Genomic DNA, 23,341 nt, shown 5'->3' with positions numbered 1-23,341 from the left:
GTAAGGACCAGCTCCGCTAGTCGGAGGAGAGTACCTGTAGACGGGGATTGGTGGGTTCTCCGGTCGAGGAAGACCCTCCTGGTGGGGGATGGAGGTGTAGAGTGACTGGACGTCCATGGTGAAGATGAGGGGATGGGGGCCTAGAGAACGGAATTCCTGGAGACGACGGAGAGCGTGTCAGGTGTCTTGAACATAGGTAGGGAGGGATTTCACCAGGGGGGATAGGATGGAGTCGAGGTATGTGGAAATAAGTTCGGTAGGGCACGAACAGGCAGAGACAATGGGTCTACCAGGACAGTCAGGTTTGTGGATTTTGGGGAGAAGGTAAAATCGGGCCGTGCGGGGCTGGGGAATGATGAGGTTGGAGGCTTGAGGGTGGGGGGGGATGGGGGGGGGGGGGGGGGGGGGGAGAAAGAACAAACACACTGAGATGCTTCAGAAAGACCTGTCCAAATGTCTCTTAATGTAATTTGAATGTTGGTAATTATTTTCTTTGTTGCTAAAGTCCCTTTTGCACTGTCACTGACAATGTGTGACGTTGTGTGAGATTGTGCAAAATAGGGGCAGAAGAAATGGACAAGCAAACTTTTCCTCCCTCAGTTGTCTGAAACTAACTCCTATCATATGCCATCTCTTCCCAGAAAGTAAAGGAATGTGAGACACCACTTGTATTGTGGTTGAAAAGTTGTCTGTGCTTTTCTTTTAGTTTAGTTTAGTTTGGATATACAACACGGAAACAGTCCACCGAGTCTGCGCCGACCAACGATCCCTATCCACTAGCTTTATCCTGCACACTAGGGACAATTTGCAATTTTTACCAAAGCCAATTTACAGGTTCTACCAACCTGTATGTCTTTGGAGAGTGGAAGGAAACCCGAGCTGCCAGGGAAAACCCATGTGGTCATAGGGAGAACATACAAACTCCCTAGAGACAGCACCCGTAGTCAAGATCGAACCCGGGTCTCTGGCGCTTTGAGGCAGCAACTCTACCGCTGCACCATTATGCCATGTCTGGAGGAACTCAGCTGGTCTGGCCGCATCAGTCAGGATGAATGGACAGATGATGTTTTGGGTCAGTCCAATCTTGACTTGACTCTTGGCTCTCTTGAAATGATCCATAAAATGAGCACTTAATGCAAGTTTAACAAACAGCTTGCAGTTCAACAAAGGGCATCTGTTTAACACAGATCAAGGTTCATCCCAAATTTTGAAGGTTAGCCTTTTTAAGTCCTTCTCAGAATCTTCACTTGCTCCAGCAGTTCAATGTATTGTTTCTTTGGCAGAACAAAGCAACTCCTAGGTCTTAGCAGTAGTGAGTTTTAATATTTAAATAAATGGCATGCTACACCAGCAGGAAGTAACTAGTTGCAGACCCAGAATAATTCCTTGTGGCTGCAAGACCACCAGGCTCTTGGTGGGAGGTACACCTCCCCCGGTTTGATGCTTAACAACACTGACTGCTCTTCAGAAGTAATCCATGGCTAGGGAATGCTCTGGGACATGCTGAAGGTGCAGGGAGGCATCAGATAACAGCGATTTCCCCCATTAGAGTCACAATGTTTTTGGGAGACTGTCCATTTGGTCTGAGTGCCAGTCTACAATGTACACAAGATGGCGCACTAGCCAGGCAACTCTGTGCCTGCTGCTCCCATGCTATCATTCATTACAATCGTTCCACTCTTTTAAACCTCCCTTTGTCCTGTATCTGTACACTGTGGACGGCTTCATTATAAACATGTTGTGTCTTTGTGCTGACTGGATAGCATGCATCAAAAAGAAAAGCCTAAAAACGTTTTCACTGCACCTTGGTACAGGTGACAATAAGCTAAAATAGACCTAATTAATGGCATTGAGGTTAACTAGCCAGACTTAAACAACCCTTCCCCCCACCATTTCTCCAGCCCCCTTCCCTCCCCCCCAACTGGATAGACTTGGTTTATACTCTCTAGAATTTAGGAGATTGAGAGGGGATCTTATAGAAACTTACAAAATTCTTAAGGGGTTGGACAGGCTAGATGCAGGAAGATTGCTCCCGATGTTGGGGAAGTCCAGGACAAGGGGTCACAGCTTAAGGATAAGGGGGAAATCCTTTAAAACCGAGATGAGAAGAACTTTTTTCACACAGAGAGTGGTGAATCTCTGGAACTCCCTGCCACAGAGGGTAGTCGAGGCCAGTTCATTGGCTATATTTAAGAGGGAGTTAGATGTGGCCCTTGTGGCTAAGGGGATCAGAGGGTATGGAGAGAAGGCAGGTACGGGATACTGAGTTGGATGATCAGCCATGATCATATTGAATGGCGGTGCAGGCTCGAAGGGCCGAATGGCCTACTCCTGCACCTTCTATCCTTATCTCACACCTTCTGTCTTTTCATCTCTGGCCTTTGAACCACCATCTGCCCATTAACCCCCCCCCCCCACACTGTATCCACCTATCACTTTCCTGACTTTGTCCTGCCTCTTCTCTCTTCCAGCCTCTCCCCCGCTCCCCCCACCCTCCATCACAATCGCTCTGAAGAAGGGTCCCGACTAGCTGAGTTACTCCAGCACTTTGTGCCCTTTTTGTAAACCAGCATCAGCAGTTCCTTGTTTCACCAGACTGGGATACCTGATATTTTGAAGCCATGAGTTTGAAACACCCAACATCAACTCGGGAATTTAGACTCAAATTTTGGACTAAATAAATGGGTCAGCCTTAGTATTGGCCACAGCTAACTGATGGGTGTGCATGCAGCCAAAGTAAGCTGGTGTGAGGTGACTTTGTTGAGTGGGGACAACAATGTTCCTTACATACACACCAAATGAATTTTCAGGGCAATACATGAGCAATATTGCCTCACTCTCCTCCATAAAGCTTCAACCAACCTGAGTCTGTTGCAGACCCTGAGACATGGGAATCTGTTTTCCATGGAATCAATTCGATATGGATATAGAACAGGACATCACAGGAATTAGGCTCCTTGGCCCACAACGTCTGGAGGAAACCCACGTGGTCACAGGGAGGACATGGAAATTCCACACCGACAGCATCCGAAGTCAGGATCGAAACTGGCGCCTCTGGGGCTGTGAGGCAGCAGCTCTACCCACTGCGCCACGGTGCCACCCCAATGCTTGAGTAAATAACGATGCAGTACTGTGCAGCAGTCATTCAGTTTGCAACATTTCTTGCAGCTATGGAAGACGAGAAAAAAGAACACTTGGCCAATGTCCAAACTGAATTTGAAGATAGATACAAAATGCTGGAGTAACTCAGTGGGACAGGGAGCATCTCTGGAGAGAAGTAGTGGGTGACGTTCTGAAGAAGGGTCTCGACCCAAAACGTCACGCATTCCTTCTCTCCAGAGATGCTGCCTGTCCCGCTGAGTTACTCTAGCATTTGTGTCTATCTTCGATTTTTAAACTAGGATCTGCAGTTCTTTCCTATCCAAACTCTTGGATTGTATGATGCTTATTATTCTGCACCACAAAGAACTGGAGAAGTTAACTCGATATACCACAGTTCGATGTCTGAAGTAGCATAAACAAATATCTATGGCTTTTGTTCCGAGAAATGTAAAAGAGAAGTTGAATTCTGAGAAGGTCAGAGATGTTGCAAAATAGAAGCAGTACTGAGAATAGACCTATCTCTACTACCCTGACTACACCGTTTACAAAATGGGGCATCACCTTTTTATTTATGCTGGAGAATCTTTCATTTCTTAGCAGTAATGCTATTTTAATCCAATTTGCATCAATGCATCTAACATATTCAAACTTCTAATTTTGCTTGATTTCTGAAATTTTTAATTTAGTTTCAATATTGCACTGCATACTTCCTTAAAGAGTATATTATTCATAATCCAGTAATTTCTGCAACATATATTCAGGTCAAGAGTTAGAAAAAATTACCATTGCTTGGATTAGGGTGTATTAGCTACAGGGAGAGGTTGATCAAACCAGACTCAGGAACAGCTCCTTTCTGAGAACTATATTCTGTGCTTTGTATCTTCCCCTTTGTTCTACCTATTGCACTGAGTTTGATGATTGTACTTATGTACAACAAGCCCTCATTATAACGGACCATTGGGGAACAAGATGGTCCGTTATTACCGATTGTCCACTATAACCGACTAAGGTATTAGCATGTGTAGGAAAGAGCTTCCGATGCTGGTTAATACACAAAAGGACGAAAGTGCTGGAGTAACTCAGTAGGTCAGGCAGCATCTCAGGTGAACACGAATAGGTTAGCTTCGTTTAGTTTATTGTCACATGTACCGAGGTACAATGAAAAGCTTTTGTGCATGCTAACCAGTTGGTGGAAAGACTATGCACGATTACAATTGAGCCATCCACAATATACAGATACAGAATAAAGAGAGTAATGTTTAGTGCATGTTTAGTCCATTAAATCTGGTAAAAGTTTGTGACATTTCAGGTCAGGACCCTTCTTCAGACTTTCAATTACTGAGTTACTCCAGCACTTTGTGTCCTTTCCCCTTAAAACTAGGTGTTGATGCTACTGGTCTGAACCAGCAAGCCCCTCTTCACCCACTGCACGGTCCGGTTACAAGGCTGTTGCTGCAGCTCATGTTGTACCCCGTTTTCTCTGCTCCCCACCCCACCGCTGCCTCCTCCTCCTCCTTCTCCTGTCGCTTTGTTCACTCTGCTGCTCCCCCCTCCACCACCGCCCCCGCCTTCTCCTCCTCCCTCGCAGTCGCCGACATCTTCCAAGGTGGAGCATGTCGGCTACTCCAGGGGAGAAGGAGGAGAAGGCAGCGGTGGTGGGCGGTAGAGACCTAGTGGACAAAGCGACGGCCAACACGAAGGAATGGCAGCTGGTGAGGGGGAAGAAGCCCCACAGTGACCGAGCGTATCCTCTTGTAGGCAGCGGCTGGAATAAAATGCTGTCTCCAGGGGCTACAACATGAGCCATAACAACCAAAGATCCTATAGCGGAGCAAGATAGACCACTCCTGCTAAATGCAATGGACTGACGTGTAGTATGCAACGGAACGGAACGTGGGCCTTTTTTTCATCCATTTCCATAACCGAACCCGACCCGACTCGCGGTGTAATCAACGTTGCAGGGGAACAGTTTGTGTTAATAAATTAAAATTCTGAAAATGAGGAGAAGATTTTTACCAAATAACTTTTATTTTTACGAGGATGTTTCCGTAACCGGCTTCCGTCTCCGCACTATTATCCTTTGGGATCTTTGGTGGGTAGACGGAAGCCGGTTACTGAAATGGGACCTTAAATTACCCATGAATCTGCCCATGACCGTACTACGTCTTTTCTCGTCGAGAGGACTACCTTGCTCGCTATAGGATCTTTGATAACAACAGCCGCATCAACTGGACGGTGCAGGTGCTGGTGAAGAAGGGCTCGATGGTGCACCTTGCGAGCCGGGGGTGGTGTCGACAACATTGGTATGTCCGTCCACAAAAAGTAGAATTCATTATAAGGGGGCCTTTAAAACAAGGGTTTACTGTATAGTATATCTGAACTGTTTGGATAGCACATAAAACTTTGCTTTTAACTGTACCCCCCTACATATGACAATAATAAATCTAAACCTAATCCTAAACCTAAATTTGAATTACTTTCTCTGTTACACCGATGGTTGAGCGGGAACCTGATAGAAGAAAAAAAAATTTGAGAGGCATAGATAGGATAGATCGACAGACAGAACCTTTCTTTCCAAGATGGAAATATCAAATACCAGAAGACGTACCTTTCAGATAGTAGGAGCAAAGTTTAAAAAAGATGTTAGGTTAAGGATGTTTAATTGTTATAAGTACTGATAACAGAACAATGAAATTCTTACTCGCAGCTGCTTGTAAACCTGTCAATACAATACACATAGTTAATATATAATAAATAAAATTCAATGAATTAATAAGCACAATATGAGTGATAAGAAATCCAAAAACTTAGTGCAACCATAGTTCATTATAGTGATTAGTGTTGTGCAGTGTTCAAGAGCCTGTTGTTAGGAAGAATCTACACTTGAACCTGGTGGCCACTGTTTTCAGACTCTTGAACCTTCTTCCTGATGGTATTAGTGGATCCTTGGCTTCTCCCTTCTATTTATTGTATTTGTCTAATTTCAACTTATTTAAAAGCATATAAAATCAGGGCCCAGTCAATCTGTTGATGGAGACACAGAAACCACAGATGCTGGAATCCTGAGCGAAACACAAAGCTCAAGTCCCTTAAAGTTACTGTGCCATCTATATTAGAAATCACAAATGACATGTTAGAATATTGTATAACTTTTAGACTTTCATTGTACTGCTGTCTTTCCAAATGCTGTGCTTTAGTGCCATCTGCTGCTGCTAACCTCTTCCAGCTTTTGAAAGCAAAGACACCTGTCAAACGGCAGAATCCCACAGGATGATGAGGGAGACACAAGGAACTGCAGATGCTGGAATCTTGAGCAAAGGAACAAAGTGCTGAAGGAACTCAGCGGGCCAGGCAGCATCTGGGAATGGAATGGACAGGTGATGTTTTGGGTTAGGACCCTTCTTCAGACTGATGGTGAGAGGACCTGCATTTCAGAAAAGGAATTTGATTTGGGTTTCACATGTCCACAGTTTGAAAGTGTATGTTGGTACGGTAAGCATAGGATGAGAAGAATGACTTTACTTTAGAGATACAGCGTGGAAACAGGCCATTCGGCCCACCGAGTCAGCACCGTCCAGCAATCACTGCGTACACTAACACCAGGGACAATTTTTAAATGTATTTTTCCAAAGCCAATTAAACTCCAAACCTGCACATCTTTGTAGTGTGGGAGGAAACCGGAGCACCCAGAGAAAACCCATGCGGTTACAGGGTGAACGTATGAACTCCGTATAGACAACTTATGTAACCAGGATCGAATCCGGGTTTCTGCAACTCAACTGCTGCGCCATTGTGTCGCCCCCAATTCTTTTCAAACTGCATTGACATTATGGATCGGGAGCCTTCTTCAAGCTTAGTTCTTCCCGGACTTTGTGTTTTGCTCAATATTCAAGTATCCGCATTTCCTCATGTCTCTAAAGCAATCTATTTTCTCTCTCCCTTCTTGAAATTTGTACCGTGTTCTTGATCTAAAAAGGTACTCATGCCCAGCTTCCCAGCTTGTTCAAAAAAAAAAAGATTGCTTCCTGTTGTACAAGTGGGAAATATATCCTACAATGAGGCAGGCAACTGTGCGACAGTCACTACTGGCATCAAATGATCCTCTTGACCATCGCCAAGAGGTCTAAAGGGCCTGTCCCACGATGCAAGTTCACCCAAGAGCTCTCCCGAGTTTAAAAAAAATCAAACTCGTGGTATGTATGTAGCGGGCACGTAGGACCTCGTGGATGTCCCCTAGTGGCTCGTAATGCTAACGGCAGGTACTCGGGAACCGCGGTAACTCGTGAAGTTTTTTCAACACTGTCCAAGAGTTTCCCGAGTACCTGCTGTTAGTTACCGCATTTCCCGAGTACCTGCCGTTAGCATTACGAGCCGGTACGGGACATCCACGAGGTCCTACGTACATTCTACGTACTTACCACGAGTTTGATTTTTTTTTTAACTCGGGAGAGCTCTTGGGTGAGCTCGGATCGTGGGACAGGGGCTTAAATCAGTGCAATATTTTAGACAGAGCCAGACCGACCACGAGACCTCGTGAATTAGTTCATTCTGCTAGTGAGATCAATTGTTTCCCCTGGCAGCAAGTGAATGGCACCTGGTATGTCCAGACAGTTCCCCATCCAAGTACTGACCAGGCCTGAATCTGTTTAGCTCAGTCACATACAAGACATGCCTCGAATACAGGTTCATTACTGCACCTTGTATCCAGAGAATGTAATATTTAAATATTCCCATCCTTCTTTCAGGGGTTATGGGGAGAAGGCAGGAGAATCGGGTTGAGTGGGAAAGATGGTTGAATGGCCGAGTAGACATAGCGGGCCGAATGGCCTAATTCTGTTCCAAGAACTTATGAACTTTAGAAAACGAGATTAGTGAACCTAATTTAAAACTCAAATAATGTACACCGATTTTTTTTTTTTTGTTTTTGAAAATATTTTTTATTGGAGATAGGTACATAACCTATTTACATCATTACAGTCTTACATTTTTAAATTGATAATATTGTCAATTATTATTACATTGTCTCCAATACCTTTTGCCTTTTTTTTTTTTTTTTAAAATAGATAGAACTAAAGAGATAGATGAAGTAAAGAAAGAAAATAAAGAGAAGAAAAACAAAAACAAAAACAAACAAAATTAAAAAAAAAAAAAAAAAAAAAAAAAAGGAAAAAGATAGTTAAAGAAGAATGGAAAAATTTATTAAAATAAAAAACTTCATTCGAGATATATTCGTACATTTCAGAGTATAGCATTTCATCCATTCTTTAGCCCGAGTGCTAGTCAGGTTCCTGTGCTGAACTATTCTGACCCTTTAAGTAATCAATAAAAGGAGACCATGTTCCAACGAATAATTCCTGTTTGTCCAACAGGGAAAATCTGATTCTTTCCACGTTTAAGGTCTCCGTCATTTCTATAATCCACATTTTGATTGTGGGGGCCGTAGGGCCTTTCCAAAATTTTAGAATTAATTTTTTCCCTGTTATTAAACTATAATCAATAAAGTTTCTTTGTGTTGTTCTAAATGTTTGATTTAATTCTAATATTCCGAGTATTATTAATTTTGGATCTGGGTCCAATTGTGTGCTGGTTACTTTAGATATTATACTGAAAATATTTACCCAGAATTTTTTAATTTTTATACAGTTTGCAAACATATGAGATAATGTAGCTTCTAAATGTTGACATTTATCACATATAGGTGAGATATGTTGAAAAATTTTATGTAGTTTTGTTTTTGAATAATGTAACCTATGTATTACTTTAAATTGTATTAGAGAATGTCTGGCGTTTAGTGAACACTGATGTATGTGTCGTGGGACAGGGGCTTAAATCAGTGCAATATTTTAGACAGCCAGACCGACCACGAGACCTCGTGAATTAGTTCATTCTGCTAGTGAGATCAATTGTTTCCCCTGGCAGCAAGTGAATGGCACCTGGTATTTCCAGACAGTTCCCCATCCAAGTACTGACCAGGCCTGAATCTGTTTAGCTCAGTCACATACAAGACATGCCTCGAATACAGGTTCATTACTGCACCTTGTATCCAGAGAATGTAATATTTAAATATTCCCATCCTTCTTTCAGGGGTTATGGGGAGAAGGCAGGAGAATCGGGTTGAGTGGGAAAGATGGTTGAATGGCCGAGTAGACATAGCGGGCCGAATGGCCTAATTCTGTTCCAAGAACTTATGAACTTTAGAAAACGAGATTAGTGAACCTAATTTAAAACTCAAATAATGTACACCGATTTTCAACCCAGATATCTACGTTCGAAATTAGTTTAGAGATACAGCATGAAAAAATGTCCTTCGGCCCATCCACGCTGACCATCGATCGCCCATTCACACTAGTTCCATGTTACCCTATTTTCTCAACCACTCCTTACACCTACAGGCAATTTACAGAAGCCAATTAACCTGTAAACCCGCACGTCTTTAGGATGTGGGAGGAAACCAGAGCACCCGAAGAAATCTTATGCAGTCATAGGGAGAACGTGTGAACTCCACATGGACAGCACCTGAGGTTAGGATTGTACCTGGGTCTCTGGAGCTGTGTGACAGTAGTTTACCAGCTGTGCCATTATGACCGCTCTTAGGTTGCTATGTTCTCTTGTTAGACAACAGTGCCATCTACAGATTCTGTCCAAGAAAGCAGGTATGTACCGTCACTGGGATTGCTACCAACTAAACTTGTTTCATCTGTTCACAGTGAAATATCGTTAAGAATGACATTGATTCCCATGCTGAACTTGACAATGGTAACTAAAAACTCCAAGTTTCCTGTGCATTACGAGAGCATAACTACTTAAGTGAAACAAAGTTAAAATTAGTTAAACAGTTGGACGCCTTAGATTGGAGTCAAGACTTTAGAGATTAGTGTGGAAACAGGCCCTTCGGCACACCGAGTCCGCGCCGACCAGCAATCAACCCGTACACTAGCACAATCCTACATACTAAGGACAATTTACAATTTTACAGAAGCCAAACCTGTACATCTTTGGTGAATGGGAGGAAACCAGACCACCCAGAGAAAACCCAAGCAGTCATGCACAGACAACACCCGAGGTCAGCATCGAACCCAGGTCTCTGCTACTGTAAGGCAACAGCTCTACCCGCTGTGCCATTGTGCTGCCCAGATAATGTTTTTTTCTCTACTTGACATGCACTGTGTGTGCAACTTTGCTGCAGGGTTGTTGGATCAGCTCCCGAGAGTGACAAACAATTCCGGATGTGAAAGCGCAGGCCCTTTATACAGCTTCAAATATTAATCCCATAACACAATTGCAGTACAGAAGGAAATTAGATTCCTTCTTTCTTTTATTAATTTATTTAATTGTGTTTATTATATGTGTACTGTCTTTACAGGCCCGTTATGCTGCTGCAATTTCATTGTTCCGTTGAAGGTACATATGCCAATTAAACACACTTGACACTTGGGGAGGCACAGTGGCGCAACGGTAGAGTTGCTGCCTTACAGCGATCAGAGTTTCAGATTCGATCCTGACAACGGGTGCTGTCTGTACAGAATTTGCACTTTCTCCCTGTGACCGCATGAGCTTCCTCCCACATCCCAAAGACGTGCGGGTTTGTAGGTTAATTGGCCTCCGTAAATTGCCCTTAGTGTGTACGGAGTGGATACAAAAGTGGGATAACATGGAACTAGTGTGAACGGGAGATTGATGGTCTGTGTAGGCTCGGTGGGACGAAGGGCCTGTTTCCGTGTTGTATCTTTAAATTAAATCAATTAAATGTAACCCAGTTGTATATTTGTGTAACACACATTTATATCCCTTGATCCTTAATAAGTTATCTAGCTTGGATAACTTATTGACAGCTTATTGACTTGGACCATGTCAAATCATTATCTCAAATACCTCAATCAACCACACCAAAGTCTTTTTTTTTTAGAAGGAATTAATTAAAACTCGGTGCTGTTAAACCGGGCATCAATCCAATGGCATTTCCCCGACCCTTTTGCAGACTTCTCCATTCCACAACATGAGAGAAGACCAAGGTCTAAATGTGGCCTCTCAAGATATCAGCATGGTCTTAAATTAGTTTAGTCTGGCTTAGTTTAGTTTAGATACACCATGGGGGCAGGCCCTTTGGCCCACCGAGTCCACATTGACCATCAATCACCCGTTCACACTTGTTCCATGTTATCCCACTTTTACATCCAATCCTAGGGAGGGATTTACAGAGGGCCAATTAACCTACAAACCCGTACGTCTTTGGGATGTGGCAGGAAACCCACCCGGTCACAGGGAGAACGTGCAAACTCCACACAGACAGCAACCGAGGTCAGGATCGAACCCGGGTCTCTGACGCACTGTGTCTGTGAGGCAGCAGCTCTACCAGCTGTGCCACTGTGCCGACCTAAGTTGAAAATCTGCACAAGAGCCTAATTTTTGATTTGATTTGATTTGATTTGATTCCTTTATTGTCATTCAGACCTTTCGGTCTGAACGAAATTTCGTTGCCTGCAGTCATACACAATAATGATAAATAACAAAACATACAATGAACACAAATTAACATCCACCACAGTGAGTTCACCAAGCACCTCCTCACTGTGATGGAGGCAAAAGTCTTAGTCTCTGTCTCTTCCCTCCTTCTTCTCCCTCTGCGCTGAGGCGTTCCAGGCCGAAGATGCCGCCCCCCAGTCCAGCGGACCTCCGTAGTGATGTCGCCGCTGCCGAAAGCCGGAACGCCGTCTCCGCTCCGAGTCGGCCAGCCACAACCTCAGCTCCGAGTCGGGCCGCTGCCGAAAGCTGGAACGCCGCCTCAGCGAGTCGGGCAACCGCTGCCTCAGCTCCGAGTCCCGCTGCCTCAGCTCCGAGTCCCGCTGCCTCAGCTCCGAGTCCTGCTGCCTCAGCTCCGAGTCCCGCAGCCTCAGCTCCGAGTCGGGCCACTGCCGAAAGCTGGAACGCCGCATCGGCAAGTCGGGCCGCCGCCGCCTCAGCCCCGAAGTCGGCCAGCCTCGCGTTGTAAGTCCTGGCTGGCTCTGCCTCCGGAGCCTCGAGGTCGGTCGCAGGTTGGAGGCCGCCAACTCCGCCATTAGGCCTCAGCGCAAACGGAGGCAGAGAAGGGGGATACGACAAGAAAAAGTCGCATTCCCCCGAAGGAAGAGACAAAAAAACATGTTTCACCCCCCCCACACCCATAACACAACCTAATAAACTAAAATTTAACTAAAACAAGACAAAAAAAACAACAACAAAAAGTAAAAACAGACGGACTGCAGTCGAGCCACAGCTGTTCAACAGCGCCGCCACTTTCTCATGTATAGTATTAATTTTTCATTGAATTGCGTGAGCGACACTCATTTGTATGACAATGCTGAGATCTATATTCTGCTCTCTGTATCTTCCCCTTCACTCCATCTATTGTGCTTGTCTTTGATTTGGTTGTATTTATGTTCAGTATTATCTGATCAATTTGGATAGCATTGAAAACAAAGCTGTACCTCGGCGCACATGAAAATAATATACCTAAACCTGAAGCTTAGATTGTTTTCTCTGGAACACTGGAGGTTGAGAGGAAACCAGACTTGGAAACAGCTTCTTGCCCTCTGTTATCAAGCTTTTGAACAGACCTTCCATAAGGTGGAGTACAGTCCAATTTACCTCGACCCCATTGGACTTTGTCTATGGAACTGATGCGCTACAATGCTGAGAAGCATATTCTGCACTCTGTATATTCCCCTTTCCCAACTTGAGTTTGAATATATATACTATACAGAATATCAGTACTTCTGTATAGTATTAACTGCCCTGATTGAATAGTATACGAAACAAAGCTTTTCGCTCTACACGTGACAATCAATGGAAATCTAAACCTCAGCATATCCGGAAGTGGCAGCGCTGGGAACGGCTGCGGCTTGCCTGCAGTCCGTTTGTCTTTTACTTTATTGTGTTGTTTTTTTTTGTTTTGTCTAGTTACGTTTTTGGTTTTTAGGTTGTGTTTATGTGGGGGGGGGGGGGGTGGGGGGGGGGGGGTGAAACGGGGCTTGCTGTCTCTCCCTTCGGGGGAATACGACCTTTTTGTCGTATCCCCCTTCTCTGCCTCCGTCTACGCTGAGGCCTAATGGCGGAGCCGGCGACCTCGGGACTCTGGAGGCAGCTGACAGGACTCGCCCTGGGCTCGCTCCCGTGAGGGTGGCCCAGCCCGGGGCTGGAACTGCGCTCTCGTCGGAGTGGCCCAGCCCAAGGGAGAACGGCGCTCCCGTCGGAGTGGCCCAGCCCAAGGGAGAACGGTACTCACGTGAGGGCGATCCGGCTCGGGGCTGGAACGGTGCTCCGGTGGCTGGGACGGCGTTATGGCGGCGGTGACCTGAGTCTGGGGTTCAGCCGCGGGCCAGCGGCTGCGTGTGCTGGACTGGAGGGCGGCAGCTTCGACCACCCCGGGCCGCGGTGTTTGAACCGGCCCGTTTGCGGGGTTCGGTGAGCTGCGGGACTGTTTGTACCATCGCCCGGTGGGGAATCACCTCAGCGCAGAGGGAGAAGAGGAGGGAAGAGACAGTAACCCTAAGATTTTTGCCTCCACCACAGTGAGGAGGTGCTTGGAGGATACACTGTGGTGGATGTTAATTTGTGTTTATTGTTGTTTATTATTGTATGATTGTATGTATGACTGCAGGCACGAAATTTCGTTCAGACCGTAAGGTCTGAATGACAATAAAGGTATTCAATTTTTGGTCTTTGAAAAAGAATTCCTGTCATTGCAATTACCTTGACACTAGCTTGAAATGACTACAGGCTAATCTGCAAAAATATGTCCCTTAGGAAACAATTCTGTGAACATGTCGTAGGCATGTCCGAGACTCATTGCTTAAATTCTCAAAGGTGCCAAAGCATTTGAAGAAATCTCTGCTTTGAGCAATAAGATATATTTCCAATTGACACCGTGACCGTTACATTGTGAAAGTAACATCACTTAAATATCAGGGAAGCAATGTATCATGCACAATTCTTTAAAATGGCCTCTAAGATTTTCGTCATTCACAGAAATCTCAGTGTGGAAATTTCATCCTGACATAGAAACATAGAAACATAGAAAGTAGGTGCGAGAGTAGACCACCAGGTCCGTCGAGCCCGCACCGCCATTCGCTCATGGCTGAACACTAAACAGACACACTTACCCACAAACAGTAGACACAAGACACAGAACACAAGACACTACCCTCCCCTATCACCCCTCTCCACCCCAAGAACCTCGTGATCTCCTGGGGGAGGCAAAAAAACGGATAAAAACCCAGGTCCAATTCGGGAAAAAAATCCGGGAAATTCCTCTCCGACCCCAATCCAGGCGATCGACACTTGTCCAGGAGATCACTCAGGTCTTACTATACTAACCATACCTAGGTCCATATCCCTGCCCTCTCCCCGTAGCCCCTTATCCCCTTGGCAGCTAAAAAACCATCTATTTTAGTCTTAAATATATTTAAAGTTTCTGCTTCCACTGCTCCCTGGGGCAGTGAATTCCATAAATTAACCACCCTCTGGGTGAAGAAGTTCTTCCTCATCTCAGTTTTAAAAGAGCGCCCCCTTATTCTGCAACTATGTCCCCTAGTTCTAGTTTCCCCGATCATTGGGAACATCCTCGGTGCATCCACCCGATCAAGGCCCCTCACGATCTTATATGTTTCAATGAGATCGCCTCTCATTCTTCTAAACTCCAAAGAGTAGAGTTCCAGCCTACTTAACCTTTCCTCATATGTCAATCCCCTCATTGCAGGAATTAATCTTGTAAACCTTCGCTGCACTGCCTCCAGGGCTAGTACATCCTTTCTTAAGTATGGACCCCAGAACTGTACACAGTATTCCAAATGTGGTCTCACTAATACTGTGTACAGCTGCAGCAAGACCTCCGTGTTTTTATACTCAATCCCCCTAGCAATAAAGGCCAAAACTCCATTGGCCTTCCTGATTGCTTGCTGCACCTGCATACTAACTTTTAGTGATTCATGTACTAATACCCCTAGATCCCTTTGCGTTGCATTACAACGCAGCTCCTCCTCATTTAGAAAATAACTTGCCCTATCATTTTTTTTCCCAAAGTGAATGACTTCACATTTATTAGTATTAAATTTCATCTGCCAAGTTGTTGCCCACTCACCTAGCTTATCTATATCCTTTTGCAGACTCTTCCTATCCTCCTCATCCCCTACTTTTCCTCCCATTTTTGTATCGGCCGCAAATTTTGATATATTACACTTGGTTCCCTCCTCCAAATCATTTATATAAATTGTGAACAACTGAGGTCCCAGCACCGACCCTTGTGGAACCCCGCTAGTTACCGGTTGCCATCCCGAGTATGAACCATTTATCCCCACTCTCTGCTTCCTATTTGTTAGCCAATCCTCTACCCATGCTAATATATTACCCCCAATCCCATAATTTTTTATTTTTAGCAATAGTCTCTTATGTGGCACCTTGTCAAAAGCCTTTTGGAAGTCCAAGTATACCACATCCACCGGTTCCCCTTTATCCACCCGGGTTGTTACTTCCTCAAAGAATTCGAGCAGATTCGTTAAACAGGACTTCCCCTTCACAAAACCATGCTGGTTCTGTCCGATGAAGTCATGTTTATCCAAGTGCCCCGTTAGTGTTTCTTTAATAATTGTCTCTAACATTTTACCCACCACCGATGTTAGACTAACCGGTCTATAGTTACCCGCCTTCTGTTTACTTCCTTTTTTAAATATAGGTGTTACATTGGCCATTTTCCAATCCACTGGGACCGTTCCTGCCTCCAGGGAGTTTTGGAAAATTATCACCAATGCATCCACAATCCCCACCGCTATCTCCCTCAAGACCCTTGGATGTAATCCATCAGGCCCAGGGGATTTATCCTCCTTCAGTCTCATTAATTTCCCTAATACCACCTCCTTGGTGATCTTAATAGTATTTAGCTCCTCCATTCCTACCGCCCCCTGTTTATCCAGCGTTGGAATATTTTTTGTGTCTTCTATGGTGAAGACTGATACAAAATACTCGTTTAATGCCTTTGCCATTTCCATGTTCCCCACCAACAACTCTCCAGTCTCACCCTCCAATGGACCAACGTTCACCTTAGCCACCCTTTTTCTTTTTATATAGCTATAAAAACTCTTACTATTAGTTTTTATGTTGTTCGCTAAATTCCTTTCATAGTCTATTTTCCCCGTCTTAATTAATCTCTTAGTTATTTTTTGCTGACCTTTAAATGCTTCCCAATCCTCTACCCTCCCACTATCTCTGGCTACCTTATATGCCCTTGCCTTCAGCCGAATACTATCCTTTATAGTTTTACTGAGCCATGGCTGACTGTTCTTACCCTTACCCCTTTTTTTCTTCATAGGAATAAAATTTTCTTGAAGGTTATACAGTAGACCCTTAAACGTACACCACTGCTCATGTACCGTCTTATTCTTGAGTCTGCTATCCCAGTCAACTTTGATCAGCTCAGTCCTCATACCTTCATAATCCCCCTTATTTAGACTAAGCACCCTAGCCTGAGTTTCAACCTGCTCCCCTTCTATTTGAATATGGAATTCGACCATATTGTGGTCACTTGTTCCCAACGAGTCCCTAACTATGACATTTTTAATTAATCCTGCTTCATTACACAGGACCAGATCCAAGATTGCCTCCCCCCTTGTTGGTTCTGTGACATACTGTTCTAGGAACCCGTCTCTAATACATTCTATAAACTCTTCCTCTAGTCTACCCTGCCCAGTTTGGTTTGCCCAATTAATATGAAAATTGAAGTCCCCCATGATTACAGCAGTTCCCTTTTTACATGCGTCAACTATTTGCAGATTTATGTTCTGACTAACAGCGTCACAGCTGTTTGGAGGTCTATAAATTACACCCACTAGTGTTTTTTTCCCCTTGTTATTCTCTATCTGTACCCAAGCTGTTTCACTATCCTGATCCTTCAACGCAATATCCTTCCTCTCTATTGCCGTTATTCCCTCCCTTATTAAAAGGGCCACCCCTCCTCCCTTTCTTTCCTGTCTATCTTTCCTAATTGTCGAGTACCCCTCTATATTTAACTCCCAGTCCTGATCCCCTTGCAGCCATGTCTCCGTAATGGCCACGATATCATAACTATATATACTTAATTGCACCGTTAATTCATTTATCTTATTACGAATACTCCGTGCATTTAGATAAAGCACTTTCAGATGATTTTTACTACCCTTCCTTTCCGTTTTTGCCCCTTTTACATCTAGAGCTTTATCTTCACACATTCTGTCTCCTGTCACATTTTGACTTTCCGCTTCCCCACTGATACCCTGCTCTATTTCCTCTACCCCTGCCGTTATTACCCCCCTTGATACCTCCCCCCCGCTACTTAGTTTAAAGACCTCTCTTACATTACAGGCTTGGCAGGGATGGGTTAGTCTCATCATCCAAGCGCACCTCTGCATTGTAAAAGGGTAATCACACGCCGGATATCAAGAAAATTGGAATCTTTGGGCAACATTCTTCATGAAATAGAGATTCATAAATTAAAAGGAATGTTTTTGAAACTAAATTGCTCAGGAACAAATTGTTAATTTGACAAAACTAATCAATTTCTTCTTACCTCCAACTTTATAGTGTAGCTTTACTAGTTTGATAGAGACAGTGCTTTTTAGTAAACAAAACAAAATCCTTTGGAGAGGAATAGAAACCTATTTAAGCTGGAAAGGGTGCAGAAAAGATTTATGAGGATGTTACCAGGAGTCAAGTGCCTGAGTTGAGAGGGAGAGATTGAGCAGACTAGGACTCTATTCCTTGGAGCACAGGAGGATGAGGGGTGGTCTTATAGAGGTGTACAAAATCATGAAAGGAATAGATCGGGTAAACACACAGAATCTCTTGCCCAGAGTAGGGGAATCAAGAACCAGAGTACATGGGTTTAAGGTAAGGGGGAAAGATTTAACAGGAACCTGAGGAGATAACTTTTTTACACTAAGAGTGTTGGGTATAAGGAATGACCTGCCAGAGGAGGTAGTTCAGACAGGTTCTTTCACAACATTTAAGAAACATTTAGACAGGTACATGGATAGGATAGGTTTAGAGGGATATGGACCAAATGCAGGCAAGTGGAACTAGTGTAGCTGGACATGTTGGTTGGTGTGGGCAAGTTGGGTCAAAGGTCATGTTTCCATGCTGTATGATTATGTCTCTATGAATGGCTTAGAGGAATATGGACAAGGTGCAGGCAAATGGGACTGGGTTGGAAGAGCCTCTGAATCGTCATGGACGTTGGGGCATTAAAACCAGGCCTCCTTGGTTTTGTGTAGGAAGAAACTGCAGATGCTGGCTTATACCAAAGATAGGCACAAAATGCTGGAGCAACTCAGCGGGTTAGTCGCATCTCTGGAGAAAAGGAACAGGTGACGTTCGGGTCTGAGGAAGGGTTCCGACCAGAAACGTTGGCTGTTCCTTTTCTCCAGAGACGCTGCTTGACCTGCTGAGTTACCCCAGTATTTTGTGCCTATCTCCTTGGTTTTGTGATATGAATTTAAATGTTGGGCCAATCTTTAGGTGTGTGCCAATGACATAAAAATGGGCAGGGTTGTGATAGTGACAAAGAATGTTTCAGACTGCAAGAAGATATCAATGGACTCATTAGTGAGAACAAGATTGGCAAATGTAATTCATTTCAGATAAGTATGAAAGTTATGTTTTGGGAACAAGGTGGGAGAACACATGATAAACGGTAGGATGGCAAGAGGTTGAGAGTAAGAGAAGAAGGTTGGAGTGTGTGTCCAGTGATCACTAAGCATTGCAAGTCAGAAGGCATACAGGATAAGACATAAGATGCTGGAGTAACTCAGCGGGTCAAACAGCATCTGTGGAGAACATAGACAGGTGATGTTCCAGCACTTTGTGTCTTGGTTTGTAAACCAGCACCTGCAGTTCCTTGTATTCAGGCATACAGGATATTTGTCTTCATTGGAATCTGAACAAATGAACACAATAAAATGTAATTGTACAATGTAAACTACCATTTCTCTTGATGTATTTCCATACTACATGGGGAAACAGAGAACAGGAATCAAATGCATCAGTTACGACTCTCTCTTAGATACAAGTAATTGTATAGAAGCATTATCAGGTCAATCATCGGGATGGGAGATTGCAACCTTCACGTGGTCCACCCTGTTTCGACGAATGCAATCAACCTGGCGTGCACAATCAAATAAGATCAAATAGAACAAGTTGTCCTGCAACTTTAGGCTGTGCACGCCATACGCAAGAAGAGGTCAATCATAATGGTCCCGACTCAAAGCATCGCCTGTTCATTCCCTCCACAGAAGCCACCAGACCTGCTGAGTTACTCAAGAATGTTTTGTTTTGCTAAATCATGTAAAAGTTCTACTTATTTAAGAATCTTGGCTCAATTTGCGTTAAGCACAGAAGGAGCCATTTTGTTAACATGGTGAAACTTGTTACTGTTCTTAGTGATAACCGAGGAAGGTTCAGTGCACTGCACTGAACTACAGCTATTACCTTTGAAATTACACTTTTCTGCACAGAGTTTGCCAATCAAAGCTACTTTCTTTTGAAGTCAGGGTAAGTATCACATTTCACTTACGCTTTTTCAATACCCTGCCAGAAAAGTTGGCATCTGGAACAGATGTACCCCTAAATCATTTTAAACACAACCTTGATCATTTTATAATCGGGGCCATGTGTTGCAGCAATTACAACAAAGGTACTTGTTTGAAAGCATTTGCAAAGATTTTATTGCATGCTTGATTTAAAATTAGTTCTGTGCACTTTATTTGTAACCTTCCAAAAACATGACTAGCTTTACCATTAGTTGTAAGACTACTGATAGGAGGGTCAACTAAAATTATAGTGTGTGCTAAAATCAGTTTAGTAATTTGATTAATATTTCATGTTTGCACATTATTGTCTTTGGAACTGCATTGATAAAGAATCATTTAAAATAATAATAATAATAATACATTTTATTTGTGGGCGCCTTTCAAAAGTCTCAAGCGTGGTCGGGACCTCCACCCTCCACAGCCGTTGCTGCGGGCGTCCAGATGGTAAGGGACAAAGTCAAAGTCAAGGTGAGTCCAGGATCGGCTCTTCCCAACCAGAGACCGCGGCTTCAGGCTGGTGTAGGCCGCAGGCCGGCAGTCAAAGTTTTAAAGTACCTGCCGTGCCGCAGCCGGAAGCACTGCAGTCTGCAGGGCCGGCGGTCGAAGCTCCCCTCCAGGGGAGATGATAAGTCCATACCACGCCCGCGGTAGAAGATGGCCGCAGGCCGGCGGTGGAAGCTTCTTCTTCCACCCGGGTCCCCAACGTGAGATCCCGGGCTGTAGAAGCCGCACCAGCTGGAGTTCTGCAGACCGCGGCTTCAGGCTGCCGGCTGCCGCGGGCCAGCGTAACGGAGCGCTCCCCTCCAGCGAGGTCTCACCCGCTCCGCGCCGTGAGTCCACGCTGCGCCCGCTGCTGAAGCTCCGGGCGCGTCTCCGGGAAAGTCCGCGCCGATCACCTTACAGAATTTAACAAGAGTAAAAAACATATAATCGGAGTAAAAAAATAAATAAAGACATCACCAATACACAAATTAAAGACAGAATTCGATCCAAAGACAAAAAAATCAAAAACACAATGTGAAGAGAGAGCAGCGGCAGCTAAACCGCGCCAGCGTACACTCTCCCTTCCAACAACCATCTTGGACACAAACTAAAATAATCACTTACACACTAAAATCATCCCCCCACAATGGGATATTGTAAAGGACTGAGAATTCTTTGGAAAACCATTGGACTCACAAGACATCCAGTAACACTCCAATTTTATTTTCTGATCATAGAAAAAAGAAACATAGAAAATAGGTGCAGGAGGAGGCCTTTCGGCCCTTCGAGCCAGCACCGCATAGCCAGCATCACTTTTCATAGAAATCATATTGTAAGATACATATAATAGTAAGCGATGTAATTTCTAGGCCACGGTGTCAGAGATTCCTCAGTTTCCACCCAATTAATCTTGCACATATCTCTACATTTATCCCTATCATTATGTCCTTTCTCCATTTCAATCTCTTGTGCAAGGGTCATAGAGTTATACAGCACAGAAACAGGCCCTTTGGCCCAATTTGCCTATACTGACCAAAATGCCCCATCTACACTAGTCCCATCTGTCCGTGTTTACCTGCCTCAACTACCTCTTCAGGCAACTTGTTCTATATACCCACCGCCCTCTGTGTGAAAAAAATTGTCCTTCATTTTCCCCTCTCACTTTAAACCTATGCAGTCTGATTGGGTTGGGTCGAGAACAGTATCTGATTTAGAGGCACAAGGAAGTGCAAATGCTGGAATCTTTAGTAAAATATTTAGTAAAATACAAAGTGCTGGAGGAACTCAAAGTGAAGAAGGGTTCTGACCCAAAACATCATCTGTCCATTCCCTCCACAAATGCTGCCTGACCCGCTGTGTTCATCCAACACTGTGTTTTACTCAGGATTCCAGCATCTGCAGTTCCTTGTGTCTATGTGGGCAAACGTTGGACACATGACCCCAAAATAACACTCAATGGCCTACACTGGAAAACATCCCATAAAGTATGATCAGATGTTAGTGCTCCTAGAATTTCTTTCACCCAGAAAAAGTCTGATAACTTGTCTCTTTTCAATTATTACAGTGGCAAATTTGTGTTGTAAATCAATTTCAAAATTTGGTTCAATTTAAATAAATATCAAGAGTACAAAACAGAGGCAATAGTGAGGTCAAATTCTTATCTTATTTTACTTCATTTGCTGTATTTTTTTGGGACACAGAATGGTGGAGTAACTCAGCGGGTCAGGCAGCATCTCTGGAGGACATCGATAGGTGATGTTTTGGGTCAGGACCATTCTTCAGACTGATTGTAGTACGGGAGAGAAAGCTGGAAAAGTCTGAAGAAGGGTCCCAACTCGAAACATCACATCTTTCCTTCCCCCCACTCCCCCACTATCAGGCTGAAGAAAAGTCCTGTTCCGAAACATCGGCTAACCATGTACTCCAGAGATGCTGCAAACGCTTACTCTGGAGTAACAGCTGCCAGTTACTCCAACGCTTTGTTTTTTTTTGTAAGCCAGCAACTGCAGTTCTCTGCACCATTTTATATTTGGGAGGTGAGTTCGATTGGCCAGCTTTCATAGGCTCTTAAGTCATAAGAGCAGCATTAGGTCATTCGGCTCATCGCGTCTACTCCGCCTTTCATTCGTGGCTTATCTATCATTTCCTTTCCCCATTCTGCTGCCTTCTCCCTGTAACCTTTGACACCTTTACTAATCAAGAACCTGTCAATCCCCGATTAAAAATACCCAAAGACTTGGCCTTCACAGCCATCTGTGACATGAATTCCACACTCACTAAGTAGTCTAGTCTTTTCTTCCGGAATTATCTACTTTTCCAAAGTTGTTGCTGAACTTTTGATGTCACTTTGTGTTTGCGATTGATATGATCAATGGTTATTGTCACATGAGCAAATGCAGTGATAATATTTTCTTGCATACAGTTCAGTAAAGTATTGCCACACCTAAGCACAACCCTCTATTGGCAGAGTACAGAAATAGTCCACTGAGACCACATGCAAGAATTCATGCTTTGGTGCCATTTTCAAAGTCCAGTCCGCGCTCTAGGTCTTATGAGCGGCGCCCGATCTAGGCCAGCCCAATGCTGCTGAAGGGTCTCCAGCCATCACTTTCCTTGGACATCTGGATCATCCAGCGAACTGACGTCCCTCTCCTCGCCCGTACACTTTTCTATCCCGGGAGCACCTCCTGCAGCCGACCTTGAGGGCGTGTAAGGCCAGACTCTGGTTCACTCTCCTACCGGCCTTGCTCCTCACCCATCAACACCCGCATGAATGATCCGCTAGAAAACTGAGGCATCGAAATTTCTTGCGGTTTCTATAGGCAGACGCAATGTTGTTTGCTGAAGCAGGTTTGTTATTTCCACCAACAGGGGAAAGAACAGCTACTGGAGTCTATGTACAGAATCGCCTTACAGCTATGGACGTCACAGGCAGTGCCACACTTCACCTTTACCTCTCCTTCAAAGGATTGCAAACACTAGCAGGGATGATAGCCGTTCTTTTGATCTTGCATCCACAACACCCCTGTATCGCACAGGTTCAGGAGCTACACAAAGTCTCTGCACAGGAAATAATTATACCCTGATCACATTCTCAGAAGCTGAAATTAGTCCGTTTTTTTCAGCTCCTGTCAGAGTTGCTGTACCTGAAAAGTGTGCTGCCCAAA

At 44.3% G+C, this 23,341-nt stretch overlaps 1 long non-coding RNA gene across 1 annotated transcript; it reads right to left on the bottom strand.

Moving 5' to 3' along the window:
- Window positions 1-9,423: 9,423 nt before the first annotated feature.
- LOC116986823 lies at window positions 9,424-21,554 on the bottom strand. The gene is made up of 3 exons (XR_004415579.1): window positions 21,545-21,554; window positions 16,487-16,490; window positions 9,424-9,488 (listed from the first exon to the last, which is right to left on the bottom strand). It is a non-coding gene; the product is annotated as an uncharacterized LOC116986823 (long non-coding RNA).
- Window positions 21,555-23,341: the final 1,787 nt, after the last annotated feature.

Source organism: Amblyraja radiata, chromosome 24 (assembly GCF_010909765.2).
Source record: "Amblyraja radiata isolate CabotCenter1 chromosome 24, sAmbRad1.1.pri, whole genome shotgun sequence".
Classification (NCBI taxonomy): domain Eukaryota; kingdom Metazoa; phylum Chordata; class Chondrichthyes; order Rajiformes; family Rajidae; genus Amblyraja; species Amblyraja radiata.
The sequence above is the reverse complement of the archived record's forward strand: the minus strand, read 5'-3'. Positions and strand labels throughout refer to the sequence as shown.